Here is an 18101-nt window from a genome sequence, read left to right on the forward strand (position 1 = left end):
ACTTTAGACGAAGACTATGATCAGATCGATGCTGATGATCTGGAGGAGATGGATCTGCAGTGGCAGATGACAATGATAGTAAGAAGAGTTAAAAGGTTTATGAAGAAGACTGGTAGAAAGTTTGTTGGCGAAAGACCAGGGTTTAATAAGTCAAAGGTTCGGTGTTATAACTGTCAACAGAATGGACACTTTGCTAAAGAATGCACAAATGAACGAGTAGAACGTAGTCAGAACAGGACAACACAATCGAATGGGGGAAGTAATGAAAATAAGGCTATGATATCCAGACAGAACGGGGAATACAATTGGAATCTGCAAGTTGAGGAAGTGTTAAAACAGGACAATTTGGTGAACATCGAAACTGCAGGAAGTGAGAAAGTAACTGGAGAAAATCAAGCTTACATGGCAGAAGTGACAGATCAGCTTTCTGAGGTAAATCCTAAACTCCCTTGTACGAAATGTGAAAATCTGTCTGAACAATTGAAAACAATAACTGATCAGTTTGTTAGTTTGGATGCACAATTTAGAACATTAAAAGAAGATCATTATTACACTAAAACTAGAGAAAAAAAATTACACTGTAAAAATAAAAGCTAGTGAGAAAGATATCTGAAGTCTTAAAGCCAGTCTAGCTGAAAATATACAAGTAATTGATCTTAGCTATGAAGTGTTAGAAGAGAAAACCAAACTAATTGCTGAAAGGGATAAACAGATAGCTGATTACCAGGTGAAAGTGGTGGAACTAAACAGAAAGCTTGAGCAATTTAGAAATTCCCCAGTTAAAAGGGGAGGAATTGGATATTCTGAAGTTCCACCACCTTATAATCATAACTATACTTATGATCCTAGTAATCAGAAATCTGTTGATGTTGAAATTGGTCAGACAGTTCCTGTTAAAGTTACGATTAAAGATCCAGAAGTTAGTAAAAGCGAAACGAGTAAGCCTGTTTCGAATGTTAAGATTTCTGTTCCTAGTTCTGTCTCATCAAATTCGGACAAGACATCCGAGTCTAGTGAGACAAAAGAAGAGGCAGTGTTACTAAAACGTGGAGAGGAACATAAACCAACTGAAAAGAATTCTCCACTAAACCCGTATGTCCCACCATATGTTAGACAAATGGGCAGTAATGCAACCTCAACATCTAAAACAACTGTTGAGACGAAAGTTGAACACATGAGCTGTTTCAGATGCAATCAAATAGGACACCTGATAGCTGATTGCCCTCTGAATCAGAGATTCAGAGGTATGAGGCCTTCGAAAACTGAGAATAGAACTAACAGTAATTACTATAATGGTAAGAATGAAAACTCATCAAAGTTCAAATATTGGACTAATCCAGGTTTTCAAAGAAGTCGATCTCAGTTTTTCCCTGTTAACAACCAAATCATTAGTAATAATTCATTTAATTCACGAAGGTTTGGATGGCCTCATAGTCAATCTACTAGAAGGTATCCTTTTAGGACTTACAGAAATCATTCTAATACTAACTTTGGACAGCCAAAGTACGGGATGCCTTTTAACAGATTTAATCGACCCAAGACCAATAGGTCTTGGGTCCCCAGATTTTAATCCTTTGCTTTAATCGTGCAGGAACAGTTGAACAGGGCTGCAAACAATCTATGGCTTGTGGATAGCGGCTGTTCCCGGCACATGACGGGTAACAAGAATTTGTTACACGAATGGAAACCTGTTCAGGGAGGTAGAGTAAGTTTTGCTGGAGTGAGTGGTGGTAGAATTACTGGAATTGGGACAGTGACTAATGGTAAAATGAAGTTAGAAAAGGTGAATTTCGTTGAAGAGCTGAAGCATAATTTGTTGAGTGTGTCTCAGATCTGTGACAAAGATTACACTGTGCACTTTACCAAAAATGAAGCGATTGTACTGTATCCTGGTTTTAAGATACCAGAGGCATGGATAGTGATGAAGGCTCCAAGGGAATAGAACACATACGTAATGGATATGAGGTCGACAGAGATGGCAACAGATGAGTCATGTCTTTGTCAAAAGCAACTGAATCAGAGTCCGAGTTATGGCATCGAAGAATGGGGCATATACATCTTCGAAAATGAACTACATTGTCAAGAATGGGCTGGTACTTGGTGTTCCCTTAAAAAATTTCAACTTTGAAGACCAATGCTTATCGTGCAAAAAGGGAAAGCAACACAAGAAACATCATCACACCAAGAAGATCAATTCAATAGTCAGTACCCTAGCCTACTTCACATGGATCTCTTCGGTCCCTTGAATGTAAAAAGCCTAGGTGGAACATCGTACTGCTTGGTGATAACTGATGATTTCTCTCGATATTCTTGGGTATATTTCCTGAAGACAAAAGATGAAACGGTTCAGTTGGTAATTAAGTTGATTACCAAGGTTGAGAACATCGTGGGGAGAAAGGTTAAATACATCAGGAGTGACAATGGGACAGAGTTCAAAAACTACCAGATGGAGATGTTCTGCCTACAGAAAGGGATAGACCACCAGTACAGCGCCCCGTATACTCCGCAACAAAATGGGGTGGCTGAGAGGAAGAACAGGACGCTAATTGAAGGAGCCAGAACAATGTTGGCTGATGCTAAACTTCCTGTGGTGTTCTGGGCTGAAGCTGTTGCAACCCCCTGTTATATCCTTAATCGAGTTTTAACTAAGTTGATGAGAGAAGTGCTACGCAGATTCTTTATGATGAGGAAGAAAGTTTTGTGCAACGACCGCAGTACGATGAATGTCAAAAATGAAGCAATCGTGCTGTATCCTGGTTTCAAGATACCAGAGGAATGGATAGTAATGAAGGCTCCAAGGGAAAAGAATACATATGTTATGGACATGAGGTCGACTAAGATGGCAACAGAAGAATTATGTCTTCTGTCAAAAGCAACTGAATCGGAGTCCGAGTTATGGCATCGAAGAATGGGGCATATTCATCTTCGAAAAATGAACTAGATTGTCCAGAATGGGCTGGTGCTGGGTGTTCCCTTGAAAAATTTCAACTTTGAAGACCAATGCTTATCGTGCAAAAAGGGAAAGCAACACAAGAAATCTCATCACACCAAGAAGGTTAATTCAATAGTCAGTACCCTAGACCTACTTCACATGGATCTCTTCGGTCCCGTGAATGTATAAAGCCTAGGTGGAACATCATACTGCTTGGTGATAACTGATGATTTCTCTCGATATTCTTGGGTATATTTTCTGAAGACAAAGGATGAAACGGTTCAGTTGGTAATGAATTTGATTACCAAGGTTGAGAATATTATGGGGAAAAAGGTTAAATACATCAGGAGTGACAATGGGACAGAGTTCAAAAACTACCAGATGGAGATGTTCTGCCTACAGAAAGGGATAGACCACCAGTACAGCGCCCCGTATACTCCGCAACAAAATGGGGTGGCTGAGAGGAAGAACAGGACGCTAATTGAAGGAGCCAGAACAATGTTGGCTGATGCTAAACTTCCTGTGGTGTTCTGGGCTGAAGCTGTTGCAACCCCCTGTTATATCCTTAATCGAGTTTTAACTAAGTTGATGAGAGAAGTGCTACGCAGATTCTTTATGATGAGGAAGAAAGTTTTGTGCAACGACCGCAGTACGATGAATGTCAAAAATGAAGCAATCGTGCTGTATCCTGGTTTCAAGATACCAGAGGAATGGATAGTAATGAAGGCTCCAAGGGAAAAGAATACATATGTTATGGACATGAGGTCGACTAAGATGGCAACAGAAGAATCATGTCTTCTTTCAAAAGCAACTGAATCGGAGTCCGAGTTATGGCATCGAAGAATGGGGCATATTCATCTTCGAAAAATGAACTAGATTGTCAAGAATGGGCTGGTGCTGGGTGTTCCCTTGAAAAATTTCAACTTTGAAGACCAATGCTTATCGTGCAAAAAGGGAAAGCAACACAAGAAATCTCATCACACCAAGAAGGTTAATTCAATAGTCAGTACCCTAGACCTACTTCACATGGATCTCTTCGGTCCCGTGAATGTATAAAGCCTAGGTGGAACATCATACTGCTTGGTGATAACTGATGATTTCTCTCGATATTCTTGGGTATATTTTCTGAAGACAAAGGATGAAACGGTTCAGTTGGTAATGAATTTGATTACCAAGGTTGAGAATATTATGGGGAAAAAGGTTAAATACATCAGGAGTGACAATGGGACAGAGTTCAAAAACTACCAGATGGAGATGTTCTGCCTACAGAAAGGGATAGACCACCAGTACAGCGCTCCGTATACTCCGCAACAAAATGGGGTGGCTGAGAGGAAGAACAGAACGCTAATTGAAGGAGCCAGAACCATGCTGGCTGATTCTAAACTTCCTGTGGTGTTCTGGGCTGAAGCTGTTGCAACAGCCTGTTATATCCTTAATAGAGTTTTAACTGTTAAAAGATTGAATAAAACATGTTATGAACTTATGCATGGTATAAAGCCTAACTTGAGTGGTCTCGAACCATTCGGGTCCCCGTGTTCGATATTAAAGACGAACTCAAAATTTGGTGAGATAGCCGACGAAGGTATTTTAGTCGGATATGTTGTTGGGACACCCAACAGACGAGTCTTTAATCTATCGACCAGCAAGGTTGAGGTGGTGTGTAACACTGACATCACAAGTTACAAATCACCAAAACCAAGCACGGGACCCGCTGGGGCTTTCGACTATGATAGGCTTTTTAAATCTTTTAATTTGCCTTACTTGGATTGTGCAGAAGTTGATGAGAGAATAGCTATGAAGATGCTTTATGATGAGGAAGAAAATTTTATGCAACGACCGCAGTACGATGAATGTCAACCTTCCTCGTCAAATTCTGTCGATACCCCTGCTACTTCTACAGAAGAGGAATTCTTCAATCCTTTCCATTCTCAACAACAATCACCCATTGATGAACTATCTTCGAACCTGCAAGTCAGTTTGGTTCCGACTACGAGTGTTCACAAAAATCACCCTTTGGAGAACGTGATAGGTGATCTGTCCGACGGTGTACAAACAAGACGAAGCTTGAATGAGCACACTTGTGTTTACGCAAGCATTAAAGATACAGGCATCATTAACGAATGCTTGTACACCTGCTTCATCAGCCAGATTGAACCAAAGAACTATCAAATGGCTCTCAAGGACAGCTCGTGGGTCGAAGCCATGCAAGAAGAGTTAGCCCAGTTCAAGAAGATGGAGGTATGGAATTTGGTTGCAAAACCGAAGAATGTACATGTGATTGGCACCAAATGGGTTTTCAAATGTAAGAGAGATGAGAAAGGAATAATCATAAGGAACAAGGCAAGGCTGGTTGTAAAAGGTTTTAATCAGCAAGAAGGGATCGACTACAATGAAGTGTTTGCTCCTGTGGCGAGATTGGAAGCGATTCGATTGTTTTTGGCATTTGCTGCACACAAGGAGATGAAGGTGTTCCAGTTAGACGTGAAAAGTGCGTTTCTTAACGGTAAAGTCGATGAGGTTGTGTACGTTGAGCAACCTCCGGGTTTTCCTAACCCAGACTTTCCTGATCACGTGTACAAGCTAAGTAAAGCGCTATATGGGCTACATCAGGCCCCTCGTGCCTGGTACGCGACTCTATCCGATTACTTGCTTGAGAATGAATTTGAAAGGGGAAAGATCGATAGCACACTGTTCGTTAAGAGAAAAGGAAGGGACTTTCTTCTGGTTCAAGTCTACGTGGACGACATCATCTTTGCTGCATCAAAAGTCGCCATGTGTCAGGAATTTGAAGCCGTCATGAAAAAGAAGTTTGAAAAGAGTGCTATGGGTGAACTAACTTTCTTTTTAGGACTGCAGGTTGATCAGAAGAAAGATGGCATGTTCATTCATCAGACTAAATATGTCCAAGACGTTCTCAAACGCTTCAAGATGGAGGACAGCACTCCATTTGATACTCCAGTTTGCGTCAACCATAAACTGGGTGCTGATTCAGACAGTGATGCAGACGTGGACCCCACCCAATATCGGGCAATAATAGGTTCTTTAATGTACTTAACTACATCTAGACCTGATATTATGTTTGCAGTTTGTCTTTGTGCTCGTTTTCAGGCAAACCCAAAGGAATCTCACATGAAAGGTGTGAAGAGGATATTGCGTTATATCAAAGACAAGCCTAAGCTAGGGTTGTGGTACACGAAAGGGGGAGGCTTGGAGTTAGTCGCCTACACAGATTCTGATTATGGAGGATGCAATCAGAATCGGAAGTCAACAACAGGTGGATGTCAGTTTCTTGGAGGCAGATTAGTGTCATGGCAGTGCAAGAAGCAGACCTCAGTCGCCATTTCTACCTGTGAAGCAGAATACATGGCAGCATCGAACTGCTGCTCCCAGGTTCTTTGGATACAACAGCAATTGCGCGATTACGGTCTGAATTTCACTCATACTCCTATTTGCATAGATAACACTGCTGCTATCTCAGTAACTAACAATCCCGTAAAGCATAGCAAAACAAACACATTGACATCCGTCATCATTTTATACGGATTGTGCTGAGAAGAAATTGATAGTGCTCGAAAAAGTTGATTTGTTAGATAATTTCGCTGATTTGTTTACTAAAGCGTTTGACAAAACTCGTTTTCAAAACCTTGTTGAGCTAAATGGGATGATAAATCCCGAGTAACCATGTTTTTCGTTTTTACTTTCAAAAAAAAAACGTCACTATCGCTTAGAATTATGTCGGTTGCTTCAGTTTGAAGGACATATCTTCGGATATGTTTGGTCCTCATTTCTACCTGTAGAGTATGAGGATTGCCATTAACCAGATGACTGAAAGTGACCGGGGCGGTTTATGATGTGTTTTTATTCTTTCGCTGAAAATTAGTCGTTCATACTTAGTTAGAAGGACACATACTCGTATGTGGTCGGTCCAGCTGATCCATTGGATCTTCAGGATAGCCGTTTACCTGAAGACTTCGACTTGATCGGGGCGATAGAAGTTAAAAATTTTTTAATAGGGAGATGAAATAATTTTTCAAGTCTACTGCTTCGTAAGAAGTAGCTATACAATGTTTAAAAGAAAATTGATCCAACCTTGGAAAGTGATGGACAAACTGATTCTGTGTGCTTAACTAGTGAAGTTATTAGACCTAAAAGACTTTAGAACAGTCATTGTATGTCATGGTAGCTTTTTATGGTGCGTAAAAGTAGAAGTGATACTAACTAAATCTCCTCGATTTTACGTGGAAACTCCTTAAGAGCTGTGCATGTCTCCATATATATCTTTCCGAATGATAGGCAGAAAAGCGATTACCCAGTCATACACGAGCCCGTGAGTGTTCTGAGTCCCGAGAAGATGGTGTGTCAAGAAACTGCAGTGATCCAGATTCGGGACTTGCAGTAGTTTACTTGAAGCTGTGTAAATCTTATTATTTAAAAAAAAATAAAAAAAAATTATTATGTGTTACTAAGACATACTAGAGCTTATAATGTTAATACTTCTCAATCAAGATGCAAGAAAGAGAACGGGAAGAAGACTCTACAGATCGGCGTGTACTTACAATTTAATCAGACACTACGGGTCGAGGTTAACTCGGGGTGACTTGGGGAAAGCCAAATACGCTTTGAGAATAGATAGGAGGCATCACAATCTCTGATGTGTTGCCCATTTAAGTTTTGAGCTTAATTGAACCTAACCCGTATCACAGAAGCGATGAAAACCATTTTAAGTTATTTACCTGCTTACAACCTGTTTCTTTATGTCATAATACAGCTGAACATGGATCTATGTGACAATCACTTAATTAGTATGATTCCTGTTCGGATCTTTTCTAAAACATGTTGGTCCCCGACTAGACTGAAATTTGATCCCGTGTACTTTATTTTTAAAATTTATTTTTTATGTAGTTGTATGATTTTATACCTGGTTACTTGGTTCTTGATCGGATCAGTTAACTCTTTAAAGGAAGTTTTAAAAGTTAATGGCATAATGTTCAATTTATAAGGGTTTGTTTGGTAAAGTTTCATATTGAGCGAAGTTGAGGAAAGAGGCGAAGTTGTTTAAACAGGCGAAGTTATGGGACAGGCGAAGTTAACCCTAACTTCGCATGTATAACCTTGACCCTATATAAAGAAATTTTTGGTCAAAGCTCAGTATTATTTTTCAAAACCCGGCGAACTTATTCTCAGTTAACCCTAAGCGAAGTTACTCTTTGAATCAATCTGTGTTATTTTTCTCGATTTCAACTCGTGTTAAAGGTGTGTAGGGTTGTTGTATCTTATAATCTATGTTAATGGCGTTAATCAAAGGTCGTTTCGACCCGATTTGTGACCCCGTTCTTTCAAAACATCCAACACCCGCTTTTCAAACTTGTTTTAACGTAGTCGTATTCAACTTGATCGTGTTGATCTCCGTCAAAACATGTTTGGTTGAGTCCGCAATCTCCAAATTGACCAAATTCACTTCGTTTGATCGTCTAAACTGTTGCCGATTCATATTCTGGCGAAGTTACAGTTTAGGCGAAGTTATCCTTAACTTCGCCTAAGGTTTAACTTCGCCTGATATTTAATTATTTAACAGTATATGAGGCGAAGTTCAAGTTAAGGCGAAGTTATTACCAACTTCGCTCCACCCCTAACTTCGCCTATACAGAATAAATCATAACTTCGCACATGGTAACGGGCGAACTTGTGATTTGAATCGACGATTCTCTAACTTAGACTGTTTTTGTTGCAGAAATGGCAGCTGTAGCTGGAGCAGGTGGTGCAGGTGGTGACGAAGGAGGAGATAACAATCGGCAGTTTTTCCCGGGGCATAACATGTACATAACTTTGGACCCGGATGCGAGCGGTGTTGATGATTTCCGCGAGATCATCACGTTTCTTATCCGCTCGCGTATCTTCCACGCTATTACCACAACACTGCCTATATCTTTGCCAAACATAGAAGATTTCTGGCAGACAGTGGAGTATGATTGTCGAGTCGAGCCCCCGGTTATGCGTGCAACGGTTAACAATCAGATAGTGCAGTTCTCATCTGAGCAGATCAGGGTAGCTTTGCAGTTTGGGGATGAAACGAGAGACGATCCTACAGACTTCGTGGCTCCATTCATAGATGGTGCTTTTCTGAGAATGGGATATTCTGGTCCATTGGGAGATACTCAAAGACGAAAGGGATTCTTGTTAGACCAATGGCGATTTCTTATGCACGTGTTGATCGTGTGTATGTCAGGGAGAAAGGCTGGTACAGATGGAATGGGTGCGACCATGCAGTCGGCAATGACATCACTGACTTACAATAAGCGTTATAGCTTTAGTCAGATGGTGTTCTACGAGATAGACCGTCAAAGACGAGCGGTGGCGCTTGAGAGATTTCTGATGTATCCAAGATTCCTTCAAATGATCTTGAATCACGTTGCTCCCACGTTACCTCAGCGCCGCCCAATTAGATATGTGGAGAGTGTAAGCAAGAGAATCTTCGCCCCGTGCAGATCATCAAGTGCAAGAAGTAAACCTGAGCTCCGTCCTCGACATACTCCATTATTTGGGTATTTGATCAATCCAGAGTATGTTGCAGCTCGTGGGGACGAGTTTCGGGATCCGGCACCACAACAGGCTGGAGCACCTCAACCACCACCTGAGGTACAACAAGCTTTACCTGCTGCTCCTGTTGTGGCACCGGAGGAAAATGTAAACCTTGAAGCTGCTTTTGGCGGTCAAGGTTTCTTCGATATGGAACGTGTTGATCCTGAGGAAGAGGTGCAAGTCTCGGTTGCACGGGTTATTAGTGTGGATGTTGCTATGGCAGCTACGACGGAGGCTGGTTCTGATTCTTCAGATGATGATGTGGCTGAAGCTAGACGGATATTAGTTACACAAGAAAGGATTCATGGGAAGAGGAAGAGAGACAACGATGACAGTGATTCGGACTTTGAGGAAGATTTACATCAGTTGGTCCGTAGATCGAGAAGGGAAATGGCAGGTGCAGGTTCGGGAGCTGGTGAGAGCTCAAGGGTGGTTCGTTTCACTCCACCCGCACTGTCTGGTATGACTATAGTCTCTACACCATTGCCAGTTACAGGGCCAATCGCCACGGATGTTCCTGTGGTGACTACCTCATCTTCCTTCGGCATCCCACCCACTACATTCCAGCTCTCGGCTCCGGAGATTGTGTCCTTGCCACCTCCAACTCTTACTCCATCGGAGGTCGTAGCAAGGTTTGTTGAGTCGACAGTTGTTGCTACTGCAGAGTTGTCAGTTACGATACCTCCTGCGGTTATGTTTCCACCTGTTTCTGAGGTGCCGGTTACATTGGGAATCCCTCCTCCGTACGCTCAAGACATATCACATCTGAGGTTTGATTTCGATGCAACCTTATCCGACTCGGAAAGAATAGCAGCGCTTGAAAGGGTCGTGGCAGAACAATCAAGAGTAAATCTTATCCAGACTCATGCTATTCAGCGCCTCGTTGCGGAGAATCAGATTCAGTCGTCCCTCCTGATCGAGCATGGTAAAATAATTGATGCATTGAAACAGTTCTTGGCATCTCAGGGGGAGACGAGCTGTAAGGGTGACGAGCTGAGGACAAAAAAGAGCAACGATCGAGACGATGATCCCAATGCATCGAAAGGTGCAGGTGGAGAGTTGCCAAGAACTGAACAAGCTCTTGGGACTTCCACATCTCAGGGGGAGTCAACGAGTGCAGCTGGCGGTTCAGGGGGTGATGATGTGGTGGTTGTGGATGCTGAGGAGGTGTTAGATGATGTTATAGGTGATGAGGATGTGTTACCGCTGGAGGAGATAGAGAAGATAGGGGCTGAGATCGTGATTGATAGCGAAGTCGAAGAGGGAGAGATTGTGGAGGACAATGTTGAACATGAAATTCCAGAGGTTGAAAAGTCAGATTTGGGTCAAGATACGGGATGTGATGAGACAGAATGGGAGGAGCAGCCAAGATGGAAAGAAGGCTACGCTCAGTGGTTCGTAAAGACTAAGAAACCGGCGGTCCCTACTATGTTCAAGAAAAGTTACAACATCAGGGGTTATGCTGAATCGAAAAAGGGGATTATATGCTGGTTATATGATGAGCAGTTGAGGCTTTTTGTGATTAAACGGTATGATGGGGTTCAGTATTTCAAGAGGTTGTTGAGATCGTTGAATACGTTGCCTGAGTGTGAAGTGAAGGACTTAGCCAGGTTGGGGTTGATAAACAGGAGTGATGATAACATGGCTAGGATCATTGGAAAGATAGTCTGGAAGGAAAGCATAAAGGAGAAAAAGTTCGAGCTGTTGAAACCACAGAAAGGAAAGCTCGTTGAAGACAAAGACAGAGGAATGAGAGCAGATGGCAAGCCTTTGATGATAATGAAGTATAAGCCGATCCGGTGTCTAAAAGAAGTGCCGATGAAACAAATGCCCAAGGATGTGCTCAAAGATCTGAAATGGTGGTACGTTGATTGTGAAACAGTTGAAGCAGTAATGGAAGATGAAGATGAACAAGAGCTGATGAGAGTATATGATCCTATGCATTTAGTAAATTTGTCTCAAGCTGATCTGCAGGTGCTGAACGAGAAAAAGATATTTTACATTCCTGCTTGGAAAGAAGAAGCAAAGAAATATCAAAGAGTAGTTTCAGTTTGTGTACGAGAAGGCGTTCATGCTTGAAGACGAAAGATACAAGATTTTTGGGATTACGAGACACGTGTTTGAAGATAGAGATATGAAGCTACTGCCAAGGGGGAGTCTGTTGGTACATGATGTCAGTAGTTCAGTATCGAGTGTCTGTAATCAAGTTAGTATGTTTTGTATTTAGAATTAAGCGAAGTTGTCTCACAAGTTCGCCTGATATAGGCGAACTTGTGGAACAAGCGAAGTTAGTGACAACTTCGCCTAAACATGTTAGGCGAAGTTGTCGTATGTTATAAATGTTTAGCTGCGGCTAGGTTTTGGAGAAGGGGTTCAGTTTTGTGTAATCGGTGATTGATATATCACGTGTTATCAGTTGCAATACAACGTGTTCTTTGTTTATTGTAACGTGTGTTTGATTGTGTTTAACGTGTTTCGTCTTCTACGCCCGTATCGTCTTACGTAGGGATTCCGCACCTACGTAGAACGAGATATTCCGTGTAGATCCGGCTGGGAACCTACACACTGTCCAAGGGTCTTTCCCGTTGCTATCTCGCACCTATAGTACGAGTATAACCTTTTGTTAGTCGGATATACAATCCGGCTTAAGACCTTTAGTCTTGTTTTATAATCTTTACCTCGATTATATAGTTTCTTTACTTTAAAACATTTAGTTAAAAAGTATGTCTTTTTTTTCTTTTATAATAAACCTTCAGTTTACTATTTCTTTTAAAACCCTACGTTTCTTCTTCTTTAAGAAACGTTTTCTTTTCTTTTCTTTATTATTTAAGAATATTACTTAAATAATATCTATAACAAAAAATTATATAAATATCACATTTATACATATACTTATACTCATATTACTTTCTTTTCTTTTCTTTGTTATAATTTCTTTTATTTTATCGAGGTATCGAGTATTTTCTTGACTTTGGGTTTTAAACCTTTACAATATTTTATCATTATTTTATTCGGGCATTATGCCTACCTTGGTTGGCTTATAACACCCTAAGGAAATCGAGCAGCACTTCGACGTCGTCTCGTTTTCTCGAACTTTTTGATCAACACTTTTGCACGCTTATCGAGGTACACCAAAACTTCGTTTCTTGATTAGAACACTTTACGAGGCGGGTCGTTGGAATGTCGGGATGGCAACACCTTCTTCGTTGATACGTCTTTGATATGTGGCACGAACTTCGATAAACGTTGGTATTTTGGCACGGTTTACGAGGAATCGAGGGCACGAACTTCGAGGTAATCGAGGGTATACTTTTATGGGTCTAGAGAGATGTTTTAGAGAGAGAAATGTATGTGAAATGGAGTGTGAAGAATGAGATGATCTTGTTATAGACAAAACCAGAGACATCATCGCGATACGCGATGGCTATTGACAAGCTTGTCGCGTATCGCGACGTAGCCCATCGCAGTCTGCCACATGGCAGGCGTTGTGCCACGTGTTGGCACATGGCGACATGTGGTGGACGTGCTGCCACCTGGTGACATGTGGCGAACGTTGTGCCACGTGTGGACACGTGGCACGCCACGTGCTTCATGTGTCAGACAACCCATCGCGATACGCGATGGGTTTCTCTTCTAATCCATCACGTATCGCGATGGGTCAGGAAACCTGAATTTTCATTTTTTAACCCTAAAGTTTAGAATTTGATATTTTTGGTCCCTTGACTTTGGAAACTTGGTATTTTTGACCCAATATTTTCATGGGGTTACAACAGAAATCAACCTACTTCTTGTAGACTCATCGCATTTTGTTTTAAGTCTGAAACGGTAACAAATGTAATGAAAACCAACTGAATGACAATGTTTTTTTTTTGTTTTAGCTCCGGTAACATAACGAACATGACGGAAACCAATCGAATTTGCGTACAAGTATCGTCTCAACGCCCATGATCAACAACGCTCGCGTCTTTCAGCGTACGGGTTTTACCGGCCGACGCCACCCATTAGTCCACCTCATTTTTTATGTATTTTTTGTTTTTAGTTACGATATCATAACACACGAAACCGAAACCGATCGAATTTGCGCCGACTTATCGTCTCAATGCCCGGGACCAACAACACTTGGGTTTTACAAACCTGTCTGGCGCAATGCTCCAGGTAAAACTCTAGTTAACAATAAAGAAATAATAAAACTCAAAAGGTGGCTATAAAAACCAAAGAGATTAGAGTCCTTGCAGACGGACTTTTCATTCAGATTAACGCTATTTCGGACATAATTATTTCGGACGCACCAAAGATAGTCTAAGTGTTAAAAAAAACAAAGTTAGACTAACCATATCAAAGAACACTATTTCATATCGTTAAATATATGCCACATTTGGGTTGTTGAAAAGATCACATACGATATCTCAAGACTCAGAATATGCAAGTTGTCCACATATAAGAGGGATTGTCTGTAGAGGTTTTAACAATGATGGCATTAATAGTTATAGAACTTGGTATCAACGTTACGTTTTTTTAGTTTCGTTACTGTAACGAACACAATTTAAACTGATTGAATTTGTGTTGACTCAACGCCACAAAGCCCCAGACTAATAACGCCGAAGTTTTACCGACCTTTTTATTTTAGTTCAATACCGTGACGAACGTAACCGAGACCGATTGAATTAACGACGACTCACCGTTGCAACGCCCGGGACCAACAACGATATGGTTTTACTGTCCTTTTGTTTTAGCTATGTTACCACAAGAAACATAACCTGGACCGGCTAAATTCATGTCGACACACCACCACAATGCGCCACATTCTAAATGTATAAAGTTTATCTCAAATGTTGTATAGTAATGTGTCTTTCCTCTATACATAGACTTAAGTCGTAGATCTATGCGGCTAATATGACTTAATTATGAGTATATTACGAGTCGTTCTAGTAAATAAAAATAAAAAGCTAAATACATAAAAAGGTAAAAAGCCATATATTGTATAACATATTATTTTAAGCTTTTGGTTGCTATCACGTGTTTCTACAACTAACTTGATTCTCTGCAAATATATTTTGAGGATGGACCACCTAGCGTACAACACACATATTTCACAGCTCTCAAAGGGTTGTAGGTACTAAACATGCTAGAATTGCTCAATCGTCCATCTATTCACAATAATTTTGGCCTAAAATGTTTTAACCATTTTGAGTCTTGGCTTCCATTACCGTAACAAACCGGTTTAAAACTCAAAACCGGTTTGGGTTGAAACCGGTTCGGTTTGGTCAACAAAAGTTAAAATCGGTTTTAGATCGGTTACGGTTCGGGTTGAAACTGGTTTCTTGACCAGGTTATAATCGGTTTCGGTTAGGGTTTTGATCGATTTCGGTTCGGTTTTTGGCCGGTTTTAAACCGGTTTTGGTGGAGAAAATTACAAACCGGTTCCAAACCAACGGTTTCAATCGGTTACAAACCGGTTTCTATATAATCGGTTTCAAACCGATTTGGTTTCGGTTCGTTTTTCGGGTTGGTTCGATTAATCGGTTTATTTAACCACCTGAACTAGTTCAGTGACCATTTATGTAATTACTCAAAAGATAAAAGTGAATAACCTATGGGTCGTTCTCTCTCTCTCAATATAACTATACGATGAGTCTCTAGATCTATTCTTATTATTATTATTCTCTACCTTTGTATTTCAAACTCATACTCTCAAAACTCTCTTCCTCTAAACATAACCTCTTAGATCTCTCTATACAGTTTACACAACCATGAGCCTCCAACTACCAAGCAACATCTCGTCGTGTAGTATGGGTCAGGCAGAATCAGTTAGCTCTGGTTATCGATCAAGCTTACATCCATATATATTCGAACCAAATTTCGGCTGATTAACGTATCAATAGATCCAAGTCAGCTTCGCTTACTAGATCTAGCTCAGATCAAGATATATTCAAACCAAACCAAATTTATAGTTTTTTAACAATTTTTAAAATATGGTTTAACTAAATTTCTAGGTTTACATATCAAAGAGTTAAAAAGTTTACATTTTTCTTTACTTATTTAAATTTTTTTAAAAAAATTAAAACTTGTTTTTCTTTTAAATGAACTTTCTTTAGAACTGTAAAGAGGTTTTTGTTCTAAAGAAAATAATTAATTTTCTTAACCATTTTAAGAAACATGAAGGGTTATTGTTATATTGTTAAAAACATGAATGGTCATTTGTTAGAAATTTCGAATATAACAGTTTCTCCGTCAATATTTGTTCATATATTCAAATCCTTTTCTTCATAACACATCAACTGTGAAAACCCTGGTTTCTATTCATTCATCCCTCTCAAAACATTACTAATAATCTTCAAAATGTCTTCAAGTTCTAAACAATCTTCTTCACTTGCAGCACCAAATGATCCTTTTGATGAAGGTTATAATCAAGAACATGTTAATAATCAAGAACCCGCTGTTAATAATTAAGAACCCGTTGTTAATCAAGAACCTATGATTAATTAAGACTTCCCTCTTCCCCTTTTTCCCCTGTTTATATATACAAATGTGAAAACCCTAGTTGCATTATCATCTGAATTAATATTCACAACCCCATATCAGTCATTTCATATCATTTCTTTCTTCAACTGTCTGTATTGTTCAATTTTTTTCATTTCAAAACCCATTACATCTTATAGCCCAATTATGGTTATGGAAAAAGGTGGTAGTAGTAACAATCGAGAAATAGACCCGACTGACATATAGGGCATGTTATCCGCATAGAGACTAAAAGTCGTAGAGAGTCCTATAAGTTCAAGTTATGTGGTTTCTTGATTTCTAATGCATATCCCAAAAAGGTTTTCTTGGCAGCTGACGCCGGTGGGGACAGTGTGGTTATGAATGAAGCCATTAATGAGGCCGAGGTTGTGGGCGTTAAGGGTTTGGCGGCTAACGCTAATGGTGGCGGTGTGGTTGGTGACGGTGTGGCCGCTAACGCGAGTGTTGAAGCTGCTGTGGTTAATGTTGGGCAGGAGGACTGGGCCCATTGAATAGGGAAGATGAGTTTATTCCAGACAATTCCGAGTTTTTCACCATTGATGAGTTGATTGCTGCAGAAGCTTTGTTGCTCTTGGCAACCCCAAGGTGAAGTGAAGGTAGTGAAGGTGACTGACAACTCTTTTACATAAATATAGATAATACAAATTAAAACTTTAGTATGATATTAGTGTTGTAGGCTATTTTGTTTTGTCCAATTTGCAGTTTTGTGTAAATGTTGTTTTGTTTAGAATGATGTAATCAAAGGTAATAACACTAGTGTGGGTGTGCATTTTGGAACATTGTTTGTGTAAATGTTGATTTTTAGAAGAGTGTTTTTTTTTACAATACTAAATTAAAGTATGGGGAATTATGGGGTGTAATTCTCAAAAAGATCCAAATGAATAGAGAGAAAAAAAAAGATGTAAAAAGTCATCAAATTTTCAAAATAGCACAACGAATTTGTATTGAGGCGACGCTTTGAACTATAACCGACGGGATTGTAGAACCAATTAAAACGTGACACTTGGCATGAGTCTGACAAAACCGACCATATTTTTGAAAATATGGGGGTTTTCGTCCAAATCTAATATTTAAATCCTTTTGTAAAAAACAGTCTCTCAAGACGGTGTTTTTTATGTTTCTTATCTGGTTCGTTCAAATTGTGATTATACCTAACTTCTTCTCCATCTTCATCCACATCTTCATCTTCGTCACATTCATATTCATATTCATCATCTTTATCTTCGGTGGCCGGAAAGACTACCACCGGCGTGGTTCCTCAGCCGCTTAAGATGAATATGACTCAGAATGCTTACAACCGAGGGCAATGCTTGAATGTACACGCCCCTTAACTTTTTGAATTTACTATCTTGTACTACTACAAGTAGTCTGTCCGTCGCTGTAAATTCATGACTCCGAAACTTAAATATTTCGAGTGGCAGGGGAGTGATGTCTCGAAGTTGACGGGCAATCTCCCTATTCTTGAGACGGTGGTCATAGACTACAATGGTTATTGCCGCCAAGAGAAAGAGAGGACGACGTTTGATGATTTTCTGATGTTGTTTAATCCCTTACGCAATGCCAGATCGCTTACTCTATTCTCGCATGTTGTCCATATGCTCACACTATTTCCATTGAATGAATCTTCACCACCGTTTCCCAAGTTGCAGCGTTTGAAGTTGGATCTTGTAGCTTTTCGCAATCAAGGATTTTTTCAACGCCTGTGCGGGTCATTGATGGATTTGTTAGAGCTTGTTCCGGATTTGAAAGCTTACTTGCTACCCAAGTCGCAAGATGCCGTCTATAAAGTAATGGTGCCAGAAGACCTCGCTGCTAAAACAATAAAGATGCTAGAGGAGGAGTTTTATTTCTTTCTTATGAACCTACCTAAACCTTAAGTATTCAAGTGTTAACTTATTTCTTTTTGCTTCATGTTTAGCTATTTCATGAATAATAATATTGTGATGTCTACTATATTATCTACGAGCCCGAAAGATGTTTCTTTGATCTCAACCTCATGTGGCTACGTTCATTAATTAACATGTCTTATCGTGTCTTAAAAATGTATCCAGATGAAACCCTACATAGAAGA

The sequence above is a fragment of the Bidens hawaiensis genome, unplaced genomic scaffold, assembly GCF_021521415.1.
Source record: "Bidens hawaiensis isolate Kalapana, Puna unplaced genomic scaffold, B.hawaiensis_p1.1 tig00014036_1, whole genome shotgun sequence".
NCBI classification, from domain to species: Eukaryota; Viridiplantae; Streptophyta; class Magnoliopsida; order Asterales; family Asteraceae; genus Bidens; species Bidens hawaiensis.